The sequence below is a fragment of the Bombina bombina genome, chromosome 2, assembly GCF_027579735.1.
Source record: "Bombina bombina isolate aBomBom1 chromosome 2, aBomBom1.pri, whole genome shotgun sequence".
NCBI lineage: Eukaryota > Metazoa > Chordata > Amphibia > Anura > Bombinatoridae > Bombina > Bombina bombina.
This window is the reverse complement of record NC_069500.1, coordinates 1238610732-1238631195: the sequence shown is the minus strand read 5'-3', so window position 1 is coordinate 1238631195 and position 20464 is coordinate 1238610732.

The window sequence follows — 20464 nt, the reverse complement described above, 5'->3', positions numbered from 1 at the left end:
AAGATACCAAGTTTATGAAAGCCTCATTACAGATTATGTGCAAATATTTTTGTAAGGGCTAACTCTATTCCAGATATTTCATGTCACTCTTTGCTTCCATGCAATTATTGTAATTCCAGTTATTTACTTTTATTATCAAAATTAACTTATTTGACTCTGTATCCTTTGTTGTAAAGCATAGGTAGGCTCAGGAGTAGCAATGCACTAATGGAAGCTAGCTGATGATTGGTGGCCAAACACATATGCCTCATGTCATTGGCTAACCAGATATGATTGGCTAGCTCCCAGTAGTTCATTGCTGTTCTTGAGCTCACTTTACCTATGTGTTTAACCCCTTTGCTGGAATTAAACTAATAGTTAGAACATGTTATAATTGCACTTTTTGTAGCATATAACACATTAGAACATTTTCTTTTTACATTTTTTAAGTCCTTTTTAGAAAAGCTATGGGGACCAAACTCACTCTGAGTTCTGTCTGAATGTAACTGTAGGAGGTGATTTTAATTTTACACCAACTCCTCTAATAGATAGAATGAGGTGTAGCAACCCTAGAGAGATTAAAAGAGAAGTTAAAATCTTTAATGCATTTTGTAAGGGTCTCAAACTACGAGATGTATGGATAATTCAGAACCCTGACGTACGAGCTTTCTCCTGTGTTTCTAAAACACATAGTACCTTCTCTCGAATAGATTTATTTTTAGTGTCAAATAATCTAATGGGATTAGATCTCCATGCAGATATTAAAGATATTAATATAGCAGATCACACGATTATATCGCTTGAGCTGCAGAACACAGCTAGGCCAAAACATAGTGTTAATAGATTCATATTCCCCAGATATTTGACAGAAAATATACATTTTAGAAATCATGTCTGTGAGAGATTAAAGGAATACCAACAATCTAACACAGCATATTTAGGCAAATGGGAAATATATTGGGAAGCAGCAAAAGCATTCTTAAGGGGTTTCATTAAAGCCTATGTATGTAAGTGGAAGAAAAAAAATAAAGAGAGGAGCCTCCAACTAGCTAATCAGTTTAAAAATAGCTACAGAACATATATACATAACCCTAACCCAAGATTATGGAAGAAATATACAACTAGCAAACAGGAAAGGGATGTGTTTCTGAAACAGAGCGCAATTCAGCAGGATAAGAAAGATAGAGCCCTATATAGAGGATATTATGGAAGATCGGCTAAGTATTTAGCCAGACTGATTAAAAACAATAAACAGAAAAACTATATATCCTCAATTAAGATAGATTCACGGAGAGTGACCACTAATAAAGAAATAAAACAAGTAATATATGAATATTTTCACCAATTATATACAAACAGTGAGGTAGATATAAATAGTAAAACAGCTTTCTGGGAGAAAGTAGCTACCACAAAACCAGCAGAGGAAGATAATGAGTTTTTAAATCAAATTATAACAGAGGAGGAAATAGGGGAGACCATATCCAAAATAAAAGTAAACAAAGCCCCAAGGCCAGATATTCTCCCGGCAGAATTTTACCAAATGATGTCTAAAGAGATAATATTGATACTCACCAATTTATATAATAGCTACTTTATACAAGGAGAAATGAATTCCAAATATTTTGCAACATCCTCTATTACATTAATTGCCAAAAAAATAGGGATCCAGAGGATCCAGCATCATACAGACCAATTTCATTATTAAATAATGATGATAAAATATTAACAACTATTATTGCAAATAGAAATAAAAGAGTTATGTATAAATTGGTGCATATGAATCAAGCTGGGTTATAGAGGGACGCAATCCTGCAAGGAACATATGCAAAGTCTTTACTATGATTAACTACTGCAGACAAAGATTAGATCAGGACATAGGGAAAGCAGAAACAGATATAGCAGTGCTTGCAGTTGATACCGAAAAGGCATTCAACTCTATAACATGGGACCATTTATTTATGGTCCTGGACAAATTTGGGATACAGGGTAACTTAAAGACATGTATACGATTGATATATAGGGACCCTACCTCCAATATCATTGTAAATGATGAACTAGCACCAAACATCCAGTTAAAAAATGGAACAAGACAGGGCTGCCCACTATCACCACTATTATTCAATCTCTCAATAGAGCCATTAGCTATTATGTTAAGACAGGAGCTAGCTGGCATCAATATACAACAGCATAAAATAGTACTATCATTATTTGCGGACGATTTACTAATCTTTCTCAAAGACACAAAGCAGAGCATGAAACATTTTATTTCAATAGCTAATAACTTCAGCTCCTGTTCAGGATATAAGATCAATATAGATAAGTCAGAAATTATGTGGATATCTGGCTCTGAACATGAAAGGGGAGAATGCCCATTTAGGAAGGTGGAATGCATGAAATATCTGGGTATTTTTATAACTAAGAACTCTAGACAATGGTACAATAGAAATATTATGATATGCTTAGATATTTCGATGCTAGCTAGAATAATGTTAATAAAAACAATTATTTTTCCACGTATATATTATGTACTTAAAAATATGCCTTTAATTATCAAACAAAAAGATTATAGCAAGTTCAATAGAATGTGTGCCAAATTGATCTGGCAAGGGAAAAAAAGCAGATGCTCAATAGAAACATTGTGCCTACCAATTAAGGCAGGCGGTCTAGCGCTTCCAAATTTAAAGATATATAATCTGGCGATATTAGTCAAATATGCTATAGATTGGATACAAGAAGATAACTATGTAACATATTGCCAACTAGAAACTGCTATATGTAGCCCGTACTCTTTAAAAGCACTACTCCACTGTGATTCTACGAAAATCCCAAAAGAGATATCGCAAATTACCGTGATTAACAATGTGATAATTGCATGGCATAAATTCGGTAAAGAATTAGGAGTGAATACATGTGTTTCACACTTTCTCCCAATTATGGGAAACCCCAATTTTAAGCCAGGTTGTAATAAAGGGGGGACATTTCAAAAGTGGGGCGAACAAGGTCTGAGTTATGTGTCACAACTCCAAGATGTAGCATTGAATACTAATAATTAATTTGAGACATTAAGTAGAGAATTTAATTTACCCAAAAAAGAATTCTATGCATATCTCCAAATTAGACATCTATTTAGCACATTACAAAATAAATACGGATCAAACTGGAGTTTGGGTGAATTAGAAGAAGTAATAAGAACATTTGCATGAAAGAAATATGCAGTTAGTAAGATATATAATTTATATATGTTGCATAAATCTGAAATACATGCCCAGGTGTAACATGGGAAGTGGTCAAAAACATTTGATACTCTTACATTGGTAGAGGTTACTAACAATTTAAATAGGATTGTCAAGTCAACTAATATCACTTCATGGAGAGAATCACACTTTAAAAAAATAAATCAACTATACATTACACCTAGCAGATTGGCATATTGGTGTAAAAATGACAGCATAGTCTGTTATAAATGTGGATCAAGATTTGCAGATTTCGAACATTGTCTATGGGCATGCCCAAAAATTAAGCAGTTTTGGTTAAAAGTACAATATTGGTTGAACAAGATGTTAGAACAAGAATGTCAATTTAACAGTAACAGCTAGATTAAGAGTTTTGTCGGTAACGACCCGAAAAGCTAATGCTGGCTTTTTTCTGTCCGCACCTTTTAAATAACTCTGGTATTGAGAGTCCACAGAATGACTGCGTTAGGCTCCAAAAAAGGAGCGTAGAGCATATTTAACAGAACTTCAACTCTCGATACCAGATTTGCTTATGCAAGCGGCCAGCTTCAAAAACGTGCTTGTGCACGATTCCCCCATAGGAAACAATGGGGCTGTTTGAGCTGAAAAAAAAACCTAACACCTGCAAAAAAGCTGTGTTCAGCTCCTAACGCAGCCCCATTGTTTGCTATGGGGAAACACTTCCTACGTCTGCACCTAACACCCTAACATGTACCCCGAGTCTAAACACCCCTAACCTTACACTTATTAACCCCTAATCTGCCGCCCCCGCTATCGCTGACCCCTGCATATTATTTTTAACCCCTAATCTGCCGCTCCGTAAACCGCCGCTACTTACATTATCCCTATGTACCCCTAATCTGCTGCCCCAGCACCGCCGACCCCTATATTATATTTATTAACCCCTAATCTGCCCCCCACAACGTCGCCTCCACCTGCCTACACTTATTAACCCCTAATCTGCCGAGCGGATCTCACCGCTACTATAATAAAGTTATTAACCCCTAATCCGCCTCACTCCCACCTCAATAACCATATAATAAATTGTATTAACCCCTAATCTGCCCTCCCTAACATCACCGACACCTAACTTCAATTATTAACCCCTAATCTGCCGACAGGAGCTCACCGCTATTCTAATAAATGTATTAACCCCTAAAGCTAAGTCTAACCCTAACACTAACACCCCCCTAAGTTAAATATAATTTAAATCTAACGAAATAAATTAACTCTTATTAAATAACTTACTCCTATTTAAAGCTAAATACTTACCTGTAAAATAAACCCTAATATAGCTACAATATAAATTATAATTATATTGTAGCTATTTTAGGATTTATATTTATTTTAAAGGTAACTTTGTATTTATTTTAACAAGGTACAATAGCTATTAAATAGTTAAGAACTATTTAATAGCTAAAATAGTTAAAATAATTACAAAATTACCTGTAAAATAAATCCTAACCTAAGTTACAATTAAACCTAACACTACACTATCAATAAATTAATTAAATACAATACCTACAATTACCTACAATTAAACCTAACACTACACTATCAATAAATTAATTAAATACAATACCTACAAATAACTACAATGAAATAAACTAACTAAAGTACAAAAAATAAAAAAGAACTAAGTTACAAAAAATAATTTTTTTTTTACAAACATAAGAAAAATATTACAACAAGTTTAAACTAATTACACCTACTCTAAGCCCCCTAATAAAATAACAAAGCCCCCCAAAATAAAAAATGCCCTACCCTATTCTAAATTACAAAAGTTCAAAGCTCTTTTACCTTACCAGCCCTGAACAGGGCCCTTTGTGGGGCATGCCCCAAGAAATTCAGCTCTTTTGCCTGTAAAAGAAACCATACAATACCCCCCCCCCCAACATTACAACCCACCACCCACATACCCCTAATCTAACCCAAACCCCCCTTAAATAAACCTAACACTAAGCCCCTGAAGATCTTCCTACCTTGTCTTCACCTCACCGGGTATCACACCGATCCGTCCTGGCTCCGATATCTTCATCTAAGCCCAAGCGGGGGCTAGACATCCATCATCCGACGGCTGAAGAAGTCCAGAAGAGGCTCCAAAGTCTTCATCCTATCCGTGAAGAAGAGTAGATCCCGACCGGCAACCATCTTCTTCCAAGCGGCATCTTCTATCTTCATCCGATGAGGACCGGCTCCATCTTGAAGACCTCCACCGCGGACCCATCTTCTTCTGACGACGACTTCCCGACGAATGACGGTTCCTTTAAGGGACGTCATCCAAGATGGCGTCCCTCGAATTCCGATTGGCTGATAGGATTCGATCATTCAATCGGAATTAAGGTAGGAAAATTCTGATTGGCTGATGGAATCAGCCAATCAGAATCAAGTTCAATCCGATTGGCTGATTCAATCAGCCAATCAGATTGAGCTCGCATTCTATTGGCTGTTCCGATCAGCCAATAGAATGTGAGCTCCATCTGATTGGCTGATCGGATCAGCCAATCTCATTGAACTTGATTCTGATTGGCTGATTCCATCAGCCAATCAGAATTTTCCTACCTTAATTCCGATTGGCTGATAGAATCCTATCAGCCAATCGGAATTCGAGGGACGCCATCTTGGATGACGTCCCTTAAAGGAACCGTCATTCGTCGGGAAGTCGTCGTCGGAAGAAGATGGGTCCACGGTGGAGGTCTTCAAGATGGAGCCGGTCCTCATCGGATGAAGATAGAAGATGCCGCTTGGAAGAAGATGGTTGCCGGTCCGGATCTACTCTTCTTCCCGGATATGATGAAGACTTTGGAGCCTCTTCTGGACTTCTTCAGCCGTCGGATGATGGATGTCTAGCCCCCGCTTGGGCTTAGATGAAGATTTCGGAGCCTGGAACGATCGGTCATACCTGGCATGGTGAAGACAAGGTAGGAAGATCTTCAGGGGCTTAGTGTTAGGTTTATTTAAGGGGGGTTTGGGTTAGATTAGGGGTATGTGGGTGGTGGGTTGTAATGTTGGGGGGGGTATTGTATGTTTTTTTTTACAGGCAAAAGAGCTGAATTCTTTGGGGCATGCCCCGCAAAGGGCCCTGTTCAGGGCTGGTAAGGTAAAAGAACTTTGAACTTTAGTAATTTAGAATAGGGTAGGGCATTTTTTTATTTTGGGGGTCTTTGTTATTTTATTAGGGGGCTTAGAGTAGGTGTAATTAGTTTAAAATTGTTGTAATATTTTTCTGATGTTTGTAAATATTTTTTTATTTTTTGTAACTTAGTTCTTTTTTATTTTTTGTACTTTAGTTAGTTTATTTCATTGTATTTATTTGTAGATATTGTATTTAATTAATTTATTGATAGTGTAGTGTTAGGTTTAATTGTAGGTAATTGTAGGTATTTTATTTAATTAATTTATTGATAGTGTAGTGTTAGGTTTAATTGTAACTTAGGTTAGGATTTATTTTACAGGTAATTTTGTAATTATTTTAACTATTTTAGCTATTAAATAGTTCTTAACTATTTAATAGCTATTGTACCTGGTTAAAATAATTACAAAGTTACCTGTAAAATAAATATTAATCCTAAAATAGCTATAATATAATTATAATTTATATTGTAGCTATATTAGGATTTATTTTACAGGTAAGTATTTAGCTTTAAATAGGAATAATTTATTTAATAAGAGTTAATTTATTTCGTTAGATTTAAATTATATTTAACTTAGGGGGGTGTTAGTGTTAGGGTTACACTTAGCTTTAGGGGTTAATCCATTTATTAGAATAGCGGCGAGATTCGGTCGGCAGATTAGGGGTTAATAATTGAAGTTAAGTGTCGGCGATGTTAGGGAGGGCAGATTAGGGGTTAATACAATTTATTATAGGGTTATTGAGGCGGGAGTGAGGCGGATTAGGGGTTAATAACTTTATTATAGTAGCAGTGAGATCCGCTCGGCAGATTAGGGGTTAATAAGTGTAGGCAGGTGGAGGCGACGTTGAGGGGGGCAGGTTAGGGGTTAATAAAAATAATATAGGGGTCGGCGGTGTTAGGGGCAGCAGATTAGGGGTACATAGCTATAATGTAGCTGGCGGCGGCGTGCGGACGGCAGATTAGGGGTTAATAAGTGTAGGTAGCTGGCGGCGACGTTGAGGGGGGCAGGTTAGGGGTTAATAAATATAATATAGGGGTCGGCGGTGTTAGGGGCAGCAGATTAGGGGTACATAAGGATAATGTAGGTGGCGGTCGGCAGATTAGGGGTTAAAAAATTTAAATCGAGTGGCGGCGATGTGGGGGGACCTCGGTTTAGGGGTACATAGGTAGTTTATGGGTGTTAGTGTACTTTAGAGCACAGTAGTTAAGAGCTTTATGCCCAGAAAGCTCTTAACTACTGACTTTTTTCTGCGGCTGGAGTTTTGTTGTTAGATTTCTAACGCTCACTTCAGACACGACTCTAAATACCGGAGTTAGGAAGATCCCATTGAAAAGATAGGAAACGCAATTGACGTAAGGGGATCTGCGGTATAGAAAAGTTGCGGCTGAAAATTGAGCGTTAGACCCTTTCCTGACTGACTCCAAATACCGGCGGTAGCCTAAAACCAGCATTAGGAGCCTCTAACGCTGGTTTTCACGGCTACCACCAAACTCCAAATCTAGGCCTAAGTGTATTATATTCCTATATGATGTACCCGGGCAACTGAGTAATATTAACTTGATTAATACCGCTATTTTACAGGGACGTATATTGATACTTGCTAAATGGAAATCTAGTCAGGTGCCAAGTATTGCTCAATTTAAAGTTGAAATGATAAATAAGATGGTTATGGAAAAATATAATATAAAACCAGAGTCAGAGAGAGTACTAAAATAATTCCTGTTTAAATGGCTAAAAGTAATAGAAGTACAACCAATGGTGGTACAAATACAAATTATTAGGCCACTAATAAAATCAAGTCAAGTAAGACACTGGATAGCTAACAATATAATGCCGGCTACATGGAAGACATTAATGTAGGTAAATTACTGTGCATTGAAAGGATTTATAAACCTCTTAGTTGTTATATACCCCACCCCCCGGCACATAAAGAAGTATACAAATAAGTATCATTGTTATTATGAGGGTTATATTTAGGATAACCCCCAATATTTAAAGAAGGTTATATTTGATGTAAATATGTGGACATTACAATATACTACAAGAGGATGACAGAGAATAAAATGTAATAATGAATTGGATAAGGTTCGGAATGTAGTGAAGTTACAAAATTATAATATGATGCCACCCGGAAATATCTGTATAACTGGATATACATGTTGATACTTCTCTGCTGGTTTTGTTTTTTTTTGTTTTCTTTTTTTTTCTCTTTCTTATTCTTCTCATATATTCTGTCTCTCATGAGAGCTGGATTTAATCTCAGCTGCTAGAAAGAGGTGTAAGCCATACCAGAAGGTATGTTGGATTAAGTTGGTATGATATAGTTTAAACAGTTAATATAGCAAGTGCGAACAAGATTTGTTACAATATAGAGATTACGGAATATATGTGATCGATGTTGTATTTATGAAGGCATTAAGCCTGCCTAGACATTTTTTATTTCTATTTTTGTTTATGTATGTGAAAAATCAATAAAAAAAAATGATTAAAAAAAAAGAAGATTGATTATCTGTTTATACTTTTTTATTACAGAACACATTAGAAATAAAACATTGATCCAAAGAATCATTATTCAAAAAATGGCCTTATATACAAGCAGATCCCATTATTGGTGATAAAGTTACATAAACACATACATTTGTATACAGAATGGCAAACAATTTGAAAGTATTCTTGCACCAAGTGAGTTTGAGTAATAATGGTAAACGCATTTTTGTGTTATTTATGGTGAGAGATTACAAGAAGTTTTAAATGCAAAGCTTGTAGACATAGATGGAAGTTCAAGTATTTCTCTCCCAATGGTTCTCAACTTAAAAATGATGTGAAAGACATTATTAAATGTACTGATTCAGGTATTTTTTATTTGATTGAATGTTGGTGTGGTCTACAGTATGTAGGTCAAACTTCACACCCACTACAAGACAGAATAAGAGAATACCTTCTCCAAATTGAAGGTAAAATTTAGGATTTACCCATATACAAACATAAGTTAAACCATAGCTGTTGCACCAAACGCTTCAGTTATATGGGTATTAAAAAGTTTAAGAAAGTGAATGTATTATTAGGCCCCAGAAGGGAGATACAGCTTGATCCCACTATAGCTTTATTAAACTTATTACCAAAATGACCCAGTCAAATGAATCCAGGGTGTTTTTTATCTGCAAACTCCAGTTTGTCTGTTCGGTTTAAACCGCTGCTTCTTAAATATCAGTTGTAGTGGTCAAATAAGCGAGCCAGCAACCCATCAGGGCATTCACCCAGTAATAAATCTTCCCCTAAGAGTGTTTAAGTGCAATGTTTATCTGGTAAGTGTATCTTGAAAAAAGTATTTTTTGAGGCTGAAGCACAATGGTATAAGCCGGATTTTGGTGAGCAGCTTTGCATTGGTGGCGCTCTATGTTCATTAACGTTATTGCACTATTATGTTTTTCCTTTTTTAGTGAGATCTCTTCTAGGAAGACTAGCTTATGTGCTTTATATTTGGATTTGTAGAAGATTTCATGGGACTTTTTGATTGAATGTTTCATCGTTTTTGGATATGGATATTAACTTATTTTATTTATAATATGTGTGATGAATTTGAAGTTTTCTGTTAATCAGGACTGTATCTATAAATTGTACCTGTGTTTTATATTTTATTATTAAGGTGTAAACCTAACTTATTATTATTTAAATGGGACTTAAGATTATTTTTTTTATGCAGCCCATTATTTGATATCCCTCTAAGAAGAACCAGCACATATTTTCTACATTTCTAGATTTTCATATAGGCTTCTTTTCTACATTGTTTGTTGAACAGAAACAACAATATAATTACTGGTGAGACTTTCAAACCTAGCTACTGCCATGAATTGAGAGATCGAGAAAATCAGAATACATAGTTATTGTAGCAATAATATGATTCCTATTTAAACACATATTTTATTGGTCTTTTGAGGTAGACTATTGTAGATTGTTTTTATTGCAAAAATGTATGGTTTGTGGATGAACTGCTAATGTTTTCCTGCAACTTTAAAAAGAATATTGATTCATGGATTAACTTTAGGGTTTATTAAAGAATATTTGGCTTTATTTAAAAGTAGTAACATTCTTCTCTTTAAAACACAGCACTGGATACTGCTTTGCAACGTTCAGTTTGTCATGCTTCTTTACAAGAAAGATGTACAAACATTTGAGCTCCATTAAATTTCTGTAATTCTTTCTAATCTCCTTCCAAAGCTAATAGCTGGAACCAAAAGTCTAATTGCTGGAAAAAGAAGTGAAGTCTGAACATCATGGTCTTTGTGTGATGCCTGAACAAATTTGATTTAGCAAGAAAAAAAAAAGAAAGAAAACAGGTTTTTAGTAAATGGATAATGGGGATCATGATCAATTATTTACTGTGACCACAAATGGAGCACCAATCTAAATTGCAGATGTTAAAGAAAGTTTCTGGAAGTCTGTAATAGGTGAAAGGATGAGCAGTTCTGTCTAGAGTTTTATGAAAAGCTGTAAATTAACCATTTTCTTCCCATAAACTTTAAACATGCTGTGTAAGTGATTTCTAGAAAGCCTGCAGCAATGTTAAAAGAAGCAGAATCATTTTTAATGATACAAATTACTTACACCTAGATTTAGAGTTTTGCGGCCAAAGGGGTGCGTTAGCTACGCGTGTTTTTTTCCCCCTGCACCTTTTAAATAACGCTGGTATTTAGAGTTGTCTGAATGGCTGCGTTAGGCTCCAAAAAGGGAGCGTAGAGCATAATTTTCCGCCACTTCAACTCTAAATACCAGCGTTGCTTACGGTAGCGGCCAGCTTGAAAAACGTGCTCGTGCACGATTCTCCCATAGGAAACAATGGGGCAGTTTGAGCTGAAAAAACCTAACACCTGCAAAAAAGCAGCGTTCAGCTCCTAACGCAGCCCCATTGTTTCCTATGGGGAAACACTTTCTAAGTCTGCACCTAACACCCTAACATGAACCCCGAGTCTAAACACCCCTAACCTTACACTTATTAACCCCTAATCTGCCACCCCGCTATTGCTGACCCCTGCATTATATTATTAACCCCTAATCTGCCGCTCCGGACACGGCCGCAACCTACATTATCCCTATGAACCACTAATCTGCTGCCCCTAACACTGCCGACCCCTATATTATATTTATTAACCCCTAATCTGCCCCCCAACGTCGCCGCTACCTTACCTACACTTATTAACCCCTAATCTGCCAACCGGATCTCGCCGCCACTATAATAAATCTATTAACTCCTAAACCTCCGCACTCCCGTCTTGCAACCCCTATAATAAATTTTATTAACCCCTAATCTGCCCTCCCTAATATCTTTGACACCTAACTTCAAGTATTAACCCCTAATCTGCCGACCGGACCTCGCCGCTACTCTAATAAATGTATTAACTCCTAAAGCTAATTTTACCCTAACACTAACACCCCCCTAAGTTAAATATAATTTAAATCTAACGAAATAAATTAAATCTTATTAAATAAATTAATCCTATTTAAAGCTAAATACTTACCTGTAAAATAAATCCTAATATACCTACAATATAACGAATAATTATATTGTAGCTATTTTAGGATTTATATTTATTTTACAGGCAACTTTGTATTTATTTTAACTAGGTACAATAGCTATTAAATAGTTATTTACTATTTAATAGCTACCTAGTTAAGATAATTACAAAATTACCTGTAAAATAAATCCTAACCTAAGTTACAATTAAACCTAACACTACACTATCAATAAATTAATTAACTAAACTACCTACAATTACCTACAATTAAATCAACTAAACTAAATTACAATAAAAAACAAACACTAAATTACAAAAAATAAAAAAGTTTACAAGAATTTTAAACTAATTACACCTACTCTAAGCCCCCTAAAAAAATAACAAAGCCCCCAAAATAAAAAAATGCCCTACCCTATTCTAAAATAAAAAGTTAACAGCTCTATTACCTTACCAGCCCTTAAAAGGGCTTTTTGCGGGGCATGCCCCAAAGAAATCAGCTCTTTTGCCTGTAAAAAAAAACATACAATACCCCCCCAACATTACAACCCACCACCCACATACCCCTAATCTAACCCACCCAAACCCCCCTTAAAAAACCTAACACTAAGCCCCTGAAGATCTCCCTACCTTGTATTCACCCAGCCGGGTATCACTGATCCGTCCAGAAGAGGGTCCGAAGTCTTCATCCTATCTGGCAAGAAGAGGTCCTCCAGAGGGTCCAAAGTCTTCATCCTATCCGGCAAGAAGAGGTCCTCCAGAGGGTCCGAAGTCTTCATCCTATTCGGCAAGAAGAGGTCCTCCAGAGGGTCCAAAGTCTTCATCCAGGCGGCATCTTCTATCTTCTTCCATCCAGAGCGGAGCAGGTCCATTTTGAAGCAGCCGACGCGGAGCCATCCTTCCTCAACGATGGACTAACGACAAATGAAGGTTCCTTTAAATGACGTCACCAAGATGGCATCCCTCGAATTGTGATTGGCTAATAGGATTCTATCAGCCAATCGGAATTAAGGTAGGAAAAATCTGATTGGCTGATTGAATCAGCCAATCAGATTCAAGTTCAATCCGATTGGCTGATCCAATCAGCCAATCAGATTGAGCTCGCATTCTATTGGCTGATTGGATCAGCCAATAGAATGCGAGCTGAATCTGATTGGCTGATTTGATCAGCCAATCCGATTGAACTTGAATCTGATTGGCTGATTCACCCCTTTAGTTAATTAATTTATTTATAGTGTAGTGTTAGGTTTAATTGTAACTTAGGTTAGGATTTATTTTACAGGTAATTTTGTAATTATTTTAACTAGGTAGCTATTAAATAGTTAAAGGGACCCTTAACACTTGTCTTCTAATAATCCCCAAAACCTACTTTTTCTTATAAATAAAAATATAATAATCACTGCTGTTTATTTTATCTGTTCCTCTTACCCTAAACTTTTCAAAGGGATTGTTTTGAAATACAGTGTTGAGCCAGTGCCAAATTTCCTATGTAAGCTGCCATATTGTAACGTGCGTTACAGGGCTCAGAAGTCACATGACACAGCATATTGGCTGTTACATACAGTACTTAGAGGAATATAACATTTGCCTGCAGCGTGTGAGCTGCAGTGAGACACATTTATTTCTCAGTCAGGGTGTAAATAGATTTAATTTGCCAGTCTATTGTATATAATATACATTATTCAGCAAATGCTAAGTGCATTACTTATGTTTTTAACTTCCCAACACACATTTATATTTTTTGAAACTCCACAAGTTTTCTGCTCTAAGCAGTGCGTTCAGGCACTGTTATTGTCAATTACTGACATGCTCCAGCCTCCAGGAGGGGGAGAGGGAGGGGGAAGCTATAACGGAACGGAGTGAAATTTGTTTGTGCAGATGATTTTTGCTTTTCATAACATTTGATCCTGGTAATGTGAATCACTAAGGGCTGACAGTCAGCTTAGTATTCGTTTAGCAAGGATCATTCCTATGCATTATTTATCAGTGTGATCTACTCCTGTCAGTGACAGCAGTGATTATTTTATTTTTATTTATAAGAAAAAGTAGGTTTCAGAAATTTTCATTAGGTGTTTAATGTCCCTTTAATAACTATTAAAATAAATACAAAGTTGCCTGTAAAATAAATATAAATCCTAAAATAGCTACAATGTAATTATTTGTTATATTGTAGCTATATTAGGGTTTATTTGATAGGTAAGTATTTAGTTTTAAATAGGAATAATTTATTTAATAAGAAATAATTAATTTAGTTAGATTTAAATTATATTTAACTTAGGGGGGTGTTAGGGTTAGGGTTAGACTTAGCTTTAGGGGTTAATACATTTATTATAGTAGCGGTGAGGTCTGGTCAGCAGATTAGGGGTTAATACTTGAAGTTAGGTGGTGGCGATGTTAGGGAGGGCAGATTAGGGGATAATAAAATTTATTATAGGGTTTGCGAGGCGGGAGTGAGGCGTTTTAGGGGTTAATACATTTATTATAGTGGCGTTGAGGTCCGGTCGGCGGATTAGGGGTTAATAAGTGTAGGTAGGTGGCGGCGACGTTGAGGGGGGCAGATTAGGGGTTAATAAATATTATGTAGGTGTCGACGGTGTTAGGGGAAGCAGATTAGGGGTTTATAGGGATAATGTAGGTGGCGGCGGTGTCCGGTCGGCAGATTAGGGGTTAAAAATTTTTATTATAGTGGCGGTGATGTGGGGGGACCTCGGTTTAGGGGTACATAGGTATTTTATGGGTGTTAGTGTACTTTAGAGCACAGTAGTTAAGAGCTTTATAAACCGGTGTTAGCCCATAAAGCTCTTAACTCCTGACTTTTTTCTGCGGCTGGAGTTTTGTCGTTAGATTTCTAACGCTCACTTCAGCCAAGACTCTAAATACCAGCGTTATGAAGATCCCATTGAAAAGATAGGATACGCAATTGGCGTAAGGGGATCTGCGGTATGGAAAAGTCGCGGCTGGAAAGTGAGCGTTAGACCCTTTCCTGACTGACTCTCAATACCAGCGGGCGGTAAAAAGCAGCGTTAGGACCCCTTAACGCTGGTTTTGACGGCTAATGCAGAACTCTAAATCTAGGGGTTAATTTCTTGAATAAGCACTACATTTTGGGTAATTTAAAGGATTAGGGGTGAGTTGTAAACTAAATGGACATCTTTCTGGTTGCTAAAAGCTAAACTCTCAGAATGTTCCATTTGCTGTGAGATCTTGTTGCCTCACATTAAATATCATAAGCCGGTGTTTGAAGTAGAATTTTTTTTGTTCTTGACAATCTCAACAAAGTAAGTGGTGAGATTGTTGAACATCTATTTTTATGACGATTATGCAGGATAATATAATTTATGTTAATTGGAAATAATAGCAAGCCACAAGTTATTACTGTTAACAGCATAATTGTACTGGTACGGACATTATTAGTATTAATATTATTATTAGCATTTATTTGTGTAGCACCACACATTCTATAGCCTACACTACTGCTACAAATATACAATGATCAATTGGCTAGATTACGAGTTTTGCGTTATGAGGGGTGCAATACTAACTTGCACGTTTTTGTCACCGCTCACTTACCTACAGCGCTGGTATTACAGGTTTCTACAAACCCGGCGTTAAAAAGCAAGATGTGAGTGTAGAGCAAAATTGTGCTCCATACCGCACTCCAATACCAGCGCTGCTTAATTCAGCGGTGAGCTGGTTGGACGTGCTCGTGCACGATTTCCCCATAGACATAAATGGGGAGAGCCGGCTGAGAAAAAGTCTAACACCTGCAAAAAAGCTGTGTAAAGTTCAGTAACGCAGCCCCATTGATTCCTAAGGGGAAACAAAATTTATGTTTACACCTAACACCCTAACATGAACCCAGAGTCTAAACACCCCTAATCTTACACTTATTAACCCCTAATCTACCGCCCGACATCGCCAACAACTACATTATATTTATTAACCCCTAATCTGCCGCCGACATCGCCGACACTTACATTATACTTATTAACCCCTAATCTGCTTCCCCCAACATCGCTGACACCTACATTATATTTATTAACCCCTAATCTGCCGCCCTGACATCGCCAACACCTACATTATACTTATTAACCCCTAATATGCCGCTCCGGACATTGCCACCACTATAATAAACATATTAACCCCTAAACCGCCACACTCCCGCATCGCAAACACTAGTTAAATATTATTAACCCCTAATCTGCCGCACCTAACATCGCCACCACCTACGTACATTTATTAACCCCTAATCTGCCGCCACCAACGTCTGCCGCCACCAACTATACTATATTTATTGACCCCTAACCCCCCTAACTTAAATATAATTAAAATAAATCTAAAGAAAACCTACAATTAATAACTAAATAATTCCTATTTAAAATTAAATACTTACCTTTAAAATAAACCCTAAGCTAGCTACAATATAATTAATAGTTACATTGCATCTAGCTTAGGTTTTATTTTTATTTTACAGGCAAGTTTGTATTTATTTTAACTAGGTAGAATAGTTACTAAATAGTTATTAACTATTTAATAACTACCTAGCTAAAATAACTACAAATTGACCTGTAAAATAAAACCTAACCTGTCTTACACTAACACCTAACCTAACCCTACAATTAAATACATTTCCTAAATTAAATACAACTCCCTAAATTAAATACAATTAGCTAAATTACAAAAACAAACACTAAATTACAGAAAATAAAAAACAAATTACAAGATCTTAAAACTAATTACACCTAATCTAATAGCCCTATCAAAATAAAAAAAGCCCACCCAAAATAAAAAAAACCTAGCCTAAACTAAACTACCAATAGCCCTTAAAAAGGCCTTTTGCTGGGCATTGCCCCAAAGAAATCAGCTCTTTTACCTGTAAAACAAAATACAAACAACCACCCCAATAGTAAAACCCACCACCCACACAACCAACCAGCCAAATAAAACCCTAACTAAAAAAACATAAGCTCTCCATTGCCCTGAAAAGGGCATTTGGATGGGCATTGCCCTTAAAAGGGCATTTAGCTCTATTGCGGCCCAAAGCCCTAACCTAAAAATAAAAGCCACCCAATACACCCTTAAAAAATCCTAACACTAACCCCCGAAGATCCACTTGCCGGGAGAAGTCTTCATCCAAGCCGGCAGAAGTGGTCCTCCAGACGGGCAGAAGTCTTCACCCAGACGGCATCTTCTATCTTCATCCTTCCGACGCGGAGCGGCTCCATCTTCAAGACATCCGGCGCGGAGCATCCTCTTCTTACAACGGCTTCTTCTACAATGAAGGTTCCTTTAAATGACGTTATCTAATATGGCATCCCTTAGATTCCGATTGGCTAATAGAATACTATCAGCCAATCGGAATTAAGGTTGAAAAAATCCTATTGGCTGATGCAATCAGCCAATAGGATTGAGCTTGCATTCTATTGGCTGATTGCAACAGCCAATAGAATTTAGGGGTTAATAGTTAGTTTATGGGTGTTAGTGTACTTTTTAGCACTTTAGTTATGAGTTTTATGCTACAGCTTTGTAGTGTAGAACTCATAACTACTGACTTTAGAATGCGTTACGAATCTTGACGGGATAGGGTGTACCACTCACTTTTTGGCCTCCCAGGACAAGCTTGTAATACCGGCGCCATGGAAGTCCCATTGAAAATAGACTATACGCAAATTGCGTACGTTGATTAGCGGTAAGGCCAAAAAAGTGTGCGGAGCCCCTAAATCTGCAAGACTCGTACTAGCTTAACGCTGCTTTTTTACTCATAACGCAAGACTCGTAATGTAGCCAAAAAATTTTTTACTCCCATCAGTACAATTAATCTGATTTTTGAAAGCTCTGGACCAGCACTATTAAAATGCCATATTCCAAATTATTTGTTGCAATACTTTTTTAAAAAGACCATTGTGCGCACTAGCTCTTCTCTATTTAGTAAAAATAGAGATCACCATATAAACTTAAAGGTATGTAATCACAAGCAACATTATGCATTGCATTACGGATCACAATTGTATTTGTTTATAAGTACTTATGAATTACCTTTTTTCTTTCATCAAAGAGGAGTTTAGTAAAATAATTAAAGGGACACTGAACCCAATTTGCAATTTTAAGCAACTTTCTAATTTTGTCCTATTAACAATTTTTTGGGGTTCAGGACTCTGGGCAGCACTTTTTTATTGGCGGATGAATTTATCCACCAATTAGCAAGGACAACCAAGGTTGTTCACCAAAAATGGTCCGGCATCTAAACTTACATTCTTGCACTTCAAATAAAGATACCAAGAGAATTAAGAAATAGACATGTGCGATTCGGTTCGGCCCGAATCGAAATTCGGACAAATTTGTTCGAATTCAGAGATTCGGATCGATTCGAATTTCCAAATTGCGGTAGTTCCGAATCTACCGAATGAATCCGAATCGATTTGAATTTATTCGGTAGATTCGGATGGATTCGGATGGCTGTGTATTACACTAGTATACTAGTGTAATACACAGCACATCCCACTTTACAGTGACCGAATTTCCGAAAATCCGAATCGATTCGAAACGAATCGAACCGAACCGAATCCGAACCGAATTCATTCGATTTCTTCCGAATTCGAATCGATCCAAACCGAAATTCGAATTGGTCCGAATCGAACCGAACCGAATTTTTCACGGCTGCACATGTCTATTAAGAAAATTTGATAATAGGAGTAAATTACAAAGTTGCTTAAAATGTCATGCTCTATCTGAATCACCAAAGAAAAAATTTGGGTTCAGTGTCCCTTTAAGCAGACAAGCGTTAGTTTTAGTGAACAAAAAACAATATAGTGTAACAAAATGTTCTCAGGATCTTTGGCTTTTGGGAACACATTCTTTGGGCAACTGAACCTCAGTATACAGTAAATAAATATAATTAATTTCATTATTCCTGGCATCCTTTCCTGAATGAGCAGCAATTCACTACTGGGAGCTAGCTGAACACACAGAGTGCAGCCAACAATCATCAGCTAGTTCTCAATAGTGCATTGCTGCTCCTGAGAATACCTAGGTATGCTTTTTTAAGAAAGGATACACAGAGAAAAAAGCAAAATAGAAGTAAATTGGAAACTTCTTTATAATTACATGTTCTATCTGAATAATGAAAGTTTAATTTTGAACCCATTTCCGTAGTTTATGGTAACTTATATAGATAATCTATATAGGACATTTAGATGAGTTATGAGGTCTCTAGAATATCTGAATTATTATCTGCAGGTACAAAATTGGAAATATCTTATAGTACTAATACATAGCTTAAACACTTTCTTATAACTATACCCATAGATATACATCTTTTCCTTGCTTAGTCTTTTTTCACATATGTGTCTAAGTATAGACACGTTCACATATTTATTCACTTATATATGCATTTTTATATATATACAGGTAGCCCTCAATTTACGCCGGGGTTAGGTTCCAGAAGGAATGGTTGTAAATTGAAACCATTGTAAATTGAAACCCAGTTTATAATGTAAGTAAATTGGAAGTGAGGGAGATAGGTTCCAGGCCCCTCTCAAAATTGTCATAAGTAACACCTAATACATTATTTTTAAAGCTTTGAAATGAAGACTTTAAATGCTAAACAGCATTATAAATCTAATAAAGTAATCACACAACACAGAATATATAATTAAACTAAGTAAAATGAACAAAAAATGTGCTAAACAGCATTGTAAACTTAATAAAATAATCACACAACACAGACTTCACTTGCATTTTTCTGCAAACAGTTCTTTATATGCATTCCAATCTGGACTGATTTATAGACAGGAAGATTTTGTTCCTTTGAAATCTGCTCGATAGCTCAGGTCTGTTTAAACTGATTACTTTCAGCTTGCTTGGCTTTGCTGCAACACAAGCAGACAGCTCCACCTACTGGCTATTTTAATAAATGCTCTGCTTCTTAATGCTTTTCAATAGCAGTCACATGACTGGAAAAAAAGGTTGTTATTCTGAAACTGTGTAAATTGAACCGTTGTAAAACGAGGACCATCTGTATATATATATATATATATATATATATATATATATATATATATATATATATATATATATCTCAAGGATTATATTTGTGTTTTTTACACATGCATTTTAGCATTCAGAAAATACATATTCTCTTACTTGGCAAACTTATGTATTGGATAAGTCTTTATTACTTTTTCAATATAGTCATAACCTTTCTTTTCTTTACGCATATTACTCTTATGCACTATCTGCTATTTAGACACCTTTTGAACTATTGATTGTAGGTTCCCCCACAAGGGGACATTTATATGCGTTTTTTGGATAGATTAACCTTTTCACTATAAAGCATGAATGTCTTAAAATGATGTAGAAATGTTTTTCTTGTTCTGTATATTAACTTTTGTTCAAACTATGATGTAAATACAGTTTATTCCTTATATTTCGAGGAAAGTACAAACCAGATATCTCTGAACATAACAGAGTTAACAAATAAAACTGAGAATCAAAAGGAGAGAAACTAATCACTGTCAGCAATGAACTAACCCAGCTTTAAGATTGGATGATCAATCAGTCAATCAAAGGATTACAAAAAAAAAACAGGCTCTATTATAACATCCGGGT